This window comes from Falco naumanni, chromosome 2 (assembly GCF_017639655.2).
Source record: "Falco naumanni isolate bFalNau1 chromosome 2, bFalNau1.pat, whole genome shotgun sequence".
Taxonomy (NCBI): domain Eukaryota; kingdom Metazoa; phylum Chordata; class Aves; order Falconiformes; family Falconidae; genus Falco; species Falco naumanni.
Window position 1 is genome coordinate 17,833,392 of NC_054055.1, and position 8,850 is coordinate 17,842,241.

Consider the following 8,850-nt stretch of genomic DNA (forward strand, 5'->3'; position numbering starts at 1 on the left):
CTGGAGATGATGGCTTTCCGTTGCATAGGAACTTAAGCATGGAATTTGAGAGAACAAATCCTCTAGCATGTATTGTTAGAAAATTTGGTCTTGTTGGAACAGTTGATTCAATAGGGATTGAACTTTTCTTCAGGGTGACTGGAGTGGCATGAACGGTCTTTTGATATGCACATTGGATTCAGTATTAGGACATACCTGTTGAGCGTCATGACCCAGAACTGTTTGCATGGGTCTTTCTCCCGTGCTCATGGATATTCTTTAAACTTGTTTAACCCTATTCCTTGTGGGAGCTCTGCACTGGGGAAGAGCAAATTGTGTTTGCAGTGGAGGGGAAATTGGAAAGAAAGATGAAGGGGAAAACTAGGAAAAGTATTTGAGATAGGGAACAAAAAGATGGGAGAAGAAAACCTGTGTTCTTACAGGTATGCGGTGGAAAATGTTAGGGTGTGGAGGAAAGAGATGCCTTGCAACACAAAAAGAGAGAGAGAAACGAGTAAAATACGTAGCCCAGAAATGTTTCCTAGTAGAGGATAACATGGAAGGTAGCCATGGGGTTTTTTTGTAGCTGCAATGATCCGATGGGTATATGTGTGGCTGTGTTTGTAAATAAAAATACTATCTTGTTATACGAAGCTGTTGAGCAAGCGGTCTTCAGGTGTGGAACAGAATAGCAGACTTCAAAGCTAAAGACAAAAGATGGACCGTTCATTGTATCAGGTCCATCAAAGGGTTGGGAGAAGGAACGAAATTCAGAAGGCGCCATAAAACTGGACTTGCTATTCAATTAGTAGTTTTTAAAATATCCAACAGAGTTAGAATTTTAGTTCCTAAGCTTGTTGTTTGCAGATCTGCTGAGCTTTGGTGTTCAGGGGGCGGCAGTTTTTTTCTGAGGAGTATTCTCGCATTAACTAGGTCCTTTTGTCTTTCTGTCTGTTATCTGGGAGTTTATTTTATTGGGTAGTGGTGGTTTAGGTTTTGCCCGTGTTACCTGAAGGGCTTTACTGGATGAAGTCTGACATCTTTGAGCGTATATGGATTTGCAATAGGCATTTTGATGATTCCATTGCAGAGAACAATTACTATGGAAGTATGTTGGCAACGTTGCTGCGTGGGTATGGCCTGAATCTGGTCCCTGTGTGGTTGTTCACATGGAATTTCCTTTTTGAAGACGAGTGGACAAGTGTTGGGGAATATTTTAAAGCATAGGAAGGCAGGTTATGGACACACACAAACACACAAAATTGTTCAAAACAAAGATGTTTTTCTAGAATAGGCTGGAAGAGTTTTAAGTTGCACACTATATGTGATGAACAAAGAAAGCGTTATCTGTGGGGTTTTCATAATTTACTTCAAAAGAAATGGTATTTGAGTGCCTATTAAAAAAAAAAAAAAAAAAAGGAATTAATTTTTCTTTAGAAATGGCCTTGTCTTTTGGAGGTCCTCTGTAGATTGTTGCAAAAGGTATCGCAGTGTCCTGTTCAGTGGAAATGCAGTGAGAGAAGCAAGAGAGGAAGAGAACCAAGGCTGAGAGATGAGGGCAAACAGCTGGGAGAGAAGCAAGTGAAGAATAGAGATAAAAAAGCTCAACCAGAAACAGTGGATGTTTGGGAAGGGATAAGTAAGAGTGAGAGCTGATTGGGTGATTTGCCTCTGTTTTTTAGCTGAATTTCTGCTGTTGGGTATTGTTTCATATTTTACCCTATTTTTTCACTTTGTTTTTGCATGTTGGGAATTTGTCTTGTATGAAAAGCACTGCTATTCTATTAGAACTGTGTTTAGACATCTTTTTAGATGTGAAATGTTGTGATTAAACAGTAGCAGGCATATTTTCAGACATGTGCCACAACAAGGCTTCTGTGTTACGTGGCTGACTGACTACATTCTGTATCTGCAGTTGGTCCCTATGAGGAAGGAATGAATGGATTCGCTTAACGAGCTAGGTGGTATTTTGCTGTAAGTTATGTGATTAAAAAACGTAACTTGTTTAGTTTTTGTTGCTTTTAGGTGTGAGTAAAAACACATTGTGAAGATAGGAAGTTCTCTGAAGGATACAGTAGCTCATGAATGTAAATTTAACAGCCCCTTATAGAGTATGTAATGGCAGTTGTAATGGGAACTCAAGGGTGTTGCTAAGGGAGCCTTGTATTGTTTGTTGCCTGGGTTTTGTACTGGAGCAAACTACCAATAATGTTTGTCTGGAGTTGGCACATGTTGAAAGATTCATTGTGACAAAAAAAACTAGCAAAAGGAAATCCTAGTGCTGACATGGTCCTGGGAGCGCTACGGTAAAGAAAATAAAGCATCCTAATTGGTGGAATAAGCAGAGAATTTAAGGTTAAGAGATTGCCCTTAGATTTTAATTTAAAAGAAATTCAAGTTATGTTGGTTCTGGAGTGTAGATACTTTATCAAAATATATGTAGTAGTCACACTGGTTTATGCCCATGATTGCTATTACTTCCTTAATTCACTGTCTTATTAGATCCTTCTGTAGACAACAGTCTTTTCACGTTTGTATCAGAGGCACATCAAACACTGAAATCAGATATAAACAAAGAAAGGAAGAAAATCTTGAGTTTTGCCAGAGCACAGTGGACTGTACCTTACTGTCGCAGATTCATAGCTCTTCTAGGACATTTGACAAAGATGGTAGAAAAATAAATGTAACATGGAATGACAGCTTCAGGCCTTTTGTGAAGAAACTCTGTTGACTCCACTAATTTTTGTTTTATGAAACAGCCTTTGAGGATTGAACAGTAGACGTGGTTAAGCCTCTTGAGAACGTATTATATCACCACTGTGATGCTTACTACAGAAAGGGAAATACTATTCTAGATTTCTTTTTCCCCTCCTTTTTTGGTAGTCTCTAAAAACGCTTCCAGCTGTTCAAATGTCTGATGCTTTTTCCTTTCTTTTTTTCTTTTTGAGAGACTTTTATTTTCCATCAAATATGTGTACTTTCAGTAATGTGAGCCTCTCTTGTGACCAGCAGTGTAACTCTTCGTAAATGTAAAACCCACTGTAATCCTTTTCCAGGATTCCGTATTTTCCCACTGGGGCTGCTGAACCAGCTATCCAAAAGTTGGTTTTATAATACTGTAACTCAGCATCATGCTTTTAATATGAAATTGTTCAATGTTTTAGATTTTAGCTGCTATAGAAAATAAGTAGTGAACATCTTCAGAAGAGATTATACCCTTATGCAATCCTGGAGTAATAACACATAATTATGACACATCAGAAAAACACACGTGGATTAGTTTTGATAGTCTGAGGTGACAGCTCTGCTTTTTTTTCATGTTTGATGTAATTATTCTTCTGATTCACTTAAGATAGACTGAAATATTGCTTAATAATTGCTTTCTGGTGACATAAATGCAGCTGGTGCTGCATGGAGTTCTCTAAATGCCTTACCAACAAAGGTAACAGGAGCAGAGGGCAGTAGTGAAGTGAAGAAGGCAGGGAAGAGAAGGGAAATAGGACAAGGAAGAATTGAATATAGATTAGAAACCAGGCATGAAAAAGGGTTGATACAGAAGCAAAATGACCTCTGAATTAAAAACTTGGCGAGAGTAAAAGAGCATTTTCTTTCCAAAGCGGTCAGTCTAAAATGGAAGTTACAGCACTGTCAGTAACAGAAGAGGCAGAGGTGTTAAAAAACAGTTCTGCTTTGTCATCAGTGGAAAGCCAGATGCAAGAATTCGTATCATATGTTGATAAAATACTTACCTTTCTAGAGATGTTAAATATGTACAGTGCATCAAACTATAAATCAGTATGCAAAAAATTAAAAATTAGTATATATCAAAGTAATAGAGCTTGGTATCATAGAAGACACTAAGATGGAAAAGAGGATAGGTCATTGTAACAGCGATATTGATGGCTCAGAAAATACGTGTTTCAGTTTATCAGAAGATATTTTTATCTCAATTGTGATACAGAAGCAGAAATTTGAAAGGTTGAATGCTCTTCTGAAAACAAGTGTTTAACAAGAGCTGGTAGAGGAAAGTTGAAATTAGACAAATTTGCCCCTAATTTTTGGTTTATTTCTTTGGCAGCAGGGACAACTGAGCACTGGAACACGTGTGAAGGACAGTGCTGGGATTGACTGATCAGCACTAGAAATGTACATCAGAACTGGACTATTTTCTCAAAAATATGCCCTAGTTCAGGTTAATTCAGGGAAGCCCTGTAGCCTCAGTTACGCTAGGGGACAGCCGTCTTTCCTGCTCTTATGAGCTATGAATCAAGAGAGTGTCTTTAGAAGGAGGTTTTGCCATGAGGGCATCAAGTCCACGCTTGGTGGGTGACTGTCCTGCTGATGACTTCAAAGCTAGGGAGGAGTTCATGAGTGCAGAGGTGGAAAAGCGGTGTGAGCCAAAGCATCTCCTCTGCTTGCTGTTAAGTGGGTTAAATGGCTGTGCATCTGCCATTTCAGATTGCTTCTGGGCAAAGTATTGCAGGGTTTCTGTTCCCAGAGCCAGGGATTTATTTACATGGTGTTGGGAACGAGTTCAAGTGAGTGCTTTACTCTGGCAGGTTTGCAGTATACCGAAAGAAGAGCATTGCATTAAAATTAAAAGACTTAAAGAACTTGAGGATTGAAAATACACAATTGTAGAAAGCAAGCACATGGATTTCCCTGGGAGAAGGACAGTGGGAGAACAGCTAGTGTGCTCGGGGAGGAGAGGGCAGGAGATAAGAGATAAGGAAGAATAAATCAGCACCAGCAGGACTGCCTGTCGGCCCTTCTGATCTTCCCTGGGCTGAGATTTGTTTATCTTTTAAGTCCACTGCGGCTGCTCTTCAGCAGATGGCTCTTTAAACGGAGTGCCACGGCACGCTGGAGCTGCGCGGTTGTAGGAAATAATTACAGCTTGTTGTTCAGAGGAAGTATCCGCTAGATCTGTTAGAGACAAATACTTAAACCAGAAGCAAAGTGCCGATAAAGATCTGACAGGATGACTAGCCCGTGCTCTGCTGGTGGGGAGATGTGAAAACACGGAGGAAAGGGGGTGGGATACCTCTTGCCAAGTAAGGCTCTAAGGCAACTTGCAGATGGCTAAAACTTGCCATTTCGTCTGCCTTCGTGCTTGATGAGAGGATGGGATGAACGAGCTCTTGCATACGCATTTTGTTGCTCCAGTAACTAGAGGGAGAGCATAGATGGCTGGAATAGAAGTGTCAGGAATCTTGTTTTAATTTCAGAACACCTCAAAGCACCAAACATACTTTTTTTTTTTTTTTTTTTAAATTATGTTACCATCTTTTTCAGTTGCCAAATGCCACCATCATTTGCTTTTACTGCCTGTCATATATGGTTAAGTTTATATGTTAATGACATTGTCGTGTAGTTCAATATTAAAATAGCTGCAGAAGATTATTTTAATTAATCTTCAGGACATCTTGGGTTTTATGAAGTGGCTTTTGGCAGTTGTCTCTCCAGCTCCTTACAGCTCCCTCGCTTTACTCCTCAGACACTTCCAAATGCCTCCCTTCTCCCTCTGCTCTTACAGCTGCAGTGGGGCATGACCCAAGGGGCTGGTTTGGGCTGCGACTCTGACCTGATGGTTGTGATCATGTCAGAGGAAGAGCAAAATGGCGGCACGGTAGGTTCTTCCCACCCTGCCCACAGCTGCTACTGGCACGTGCCCATGTAGCCTGAAGCGTTCCTCGTGCCTGAACAGCATTGCTCACCTGCCTTCCCCGTGCTGTGGGAGATGAGTCTCGGGAGAGCCGGGTTTTGGGGGAATGCCCCGAACGTGACGCGCTGAGAAGGCGAAGCATTGCCAAGCCGGGACAGGTCGGGATGGATGAGCCCCTGTAGGTTGCACGCCATGGGACAGCAGCCGTACCTCATGAGTAACGGCGGTTTATCAAGTAGGTGTTTGAATAGCGCCTTGTCCCTTAAATGCAGTCAGAAGCCTGTGTTTGGCTGATGTTTGCAGCCCTTAATACAAGGGCTGGGCGAGCTCATCGAGCTCCTCTAGCACACCCGCAACAGGTTAGCAGGGCAGTTGTTACAGTCGGCTTATTAATGCTGCCCCTCAGAAGCAGTCACGAGGGCTCGGGCATGGCCTACTTCCAGCGTCCAAAATACGTATGAAAGAAAAAACGCTTACAAAGTCAGAAGGGCTTGCTGGTGTCACTTAGCGCATGCTCCCACCAACCCACTCTTCTTCCTCATGGAGGTGGAATCCAGTTAACACACTTTGCGGCCTTCTGTACAGAGCCAAATCCTCATCTAGAATACATTTGCGTAGCTCAAATGAAGTTATTAAAGACCTACGTTATTTGTGCCTGTTGAGCATTCCCCCCCAGGTCATTTAACAGGCAGCCCAGCACCTTCCTGGTAGCGGAGCTCCGGCGGCTGCGCGGGGGCAGCTTCTCAACGCCCTGTGAAGAAATGAGGGTCTTCAGCTTTGAACGGCTGATAGTGCTGGCATTCGGAAGCGATCACATTTCTTTATGTGGGTTTTAGAAAAGAAAAAGGCAGCAAAACTGCCTTGATTGTCTTGGCTTACAATGATTCTCTTGACATACAGATGTGCTCGGTTGTCTACACTATAGTTCCAAGGAGAATACAGTTGTAACAAAAGTCATTTTATAAGAGAGCCCTGGGGGAGTACAAGAGATACAGCAACTTTTATAACATACTAAAACTTCTATAAAACTAATTATATGTGTTATCAAAATGATTCATGCTAGCCATGGTGAATCCCATTCATCACAAATGAGAGTTGAAATTACAGTTCGCCGTCTCTTAACATTTGCGCAGATAGCACATGCTGCCGTGACGAGGTGGAAAAAGGAATCCCCTAAGAACTGGAGAAGTCGTTGCATGCTGCGAGAGAGAGGCGGTGAGCTCTGTAACCCAACTCGGCTCTTGGAGACCAGGTGAGTTCTGATCAGACCTGATTCCTCACCATCCTGACAAACTTTCTTCTTTTTTCCCTGTAATTTTAATTTGTTGTCTTGCCCTGACACCTGCCCAACAAGTGTGTCCTTCATGAGTTGAGAAGCGCCATGTGTCTGTAGGTATTGCTCTTGCTGAAACTGTTGAACATGGAAGGCCTTTTCTAAAACAGTGCTGAATTGCTGGTAGTGTTTTCCCTAAATAGGGCTTTAGATAACTTGTTCTACTTAATCAAATTAGTTATCTTTGATTCAATCTGGTGTTTAAGCCAAATTCCCGTGACAAGGTGATTTTAGTAGTTTGTTCAGTTTGTAATCTCTGTTTTCCAAGAAAATCTTTTATTTTTTTCTTTCTTTGGTTTCTGATGATCTCAAGTGTATGTGAAAAACCGATGTAGGCAGGGTGACTACAGGGAAATAGCTAATTTGACATCCAATTTCTTTCTTCGTGAGCTATGCTGTTCCCCATGGCTTTCCCTTGGTCTGTCAGAAGTACCCGTTTAGCTGGTCGGAAGCCCGTGCCTCGCTGGCTTTATTTTGGTGATGATGCTTCTTCCCTGCTTCGTGGTGGTTTCTCATCCCACCTTGCATCTTGAGCTTTATCTGTTTCATTTGGCAAAAACGACATTTTACCAACTGAAAAGGACAGCAAGAGCTGAACACTGTTGATAACCCATTCCCTATGTGTCAGGACCCTTTGTGCATGCAAACTGAAAACACTCAAAATCCCAGTCACCGCACCCTATCTAATGGGTCACTTTGGTGTAACCCGTTCAGAAGTGCAGGACTTGTTCAAGTAAACCAGAGTCTTGTGCTTTTCATTTGTTATTCACCTCAGTTTTTACGCTGGAGAAGTGAGGCTGTGCGCTTTGTATCAGCGTCAGGGCCGTGGCAGGTGACATTCTGAGCTCACATTATCCTTGGCCGGAGGCCCCTTTGGTGCTCTAGCCGTGGGTAGAAGATCCGTCGGGGCTCTCAGTCAACCTAGGGACACACACGTGTATGCTTTATTAGCTCTGGTCCTCTGAGAAAGTGTTTAAGGGCCAAAGCTAGTATGGGGCTTTTGTGATTTCCTGAGAGGCTTTTGTTAAAGCGCGAGCTCCCCGGGTTATCTTCCTCATCGAGACCTGGAACCACATTTGCAGTATGTACGTGGAAATGGGAGACATATGAAATTGGAGCTGGTGGTTTGGCTGACATCCCAGAATTTTATTTTATCTACCCCTAAATGTTGGGGCAAATGATGGGGTGAGTGAAAAGTTTTGGTTTTGTGTATATTGGAGACGAGTCCTCATTATGCCAAATCACCTGAGCCAGCGTTGGGCCCTTCTTTTGGTGCTGCTGCTGCTGCTCACCACCCCGCGCCGACCTGAAACCTGTATTTTATGAATCTTTTCGGTTAGATTTGAATGTGGGGGTTTTTGTTTTCTTTCAGAACCCATTCAAAGAAGGCACACCCTGGTTGCAGGAAATCCCCCAGATAAATTAACCCCATTTATGCTGACTTACCCTGCAGAGGAATCCTATTGAATTCAGGCTGCTGTTCTCCAGCCCTGCCATCCTGTCAGCGAGGCTAATGCTGGGAGAGACAGACCCGGTCTCTGCCGGCAACTGATTTTCCCACCTTTTATTTGCTTTTTTCCACCTATACCATAAATACTGCACCCTCCTGTGCATTGCTATTTGTACAAATACTAACAGAAAGGTAGGCAAGACTCTGGTAGGGCCAACATGCATGTGTCTGAAACCTCTGTCTTTGTTAGTATTGCTCTACTGCTGTAAATGCTATTTAAAAAAAAAAAAAAACACAACAAAACAACAACAACAAAAACCCCACAAACAAGCAATGTACAGAGTGTAAAAAATAAAATAAAATTAACTGGTAATCTGTTTTCCAGAAATGCTGGGGGCATTCAGAAATACTGCAGAAAAGCAG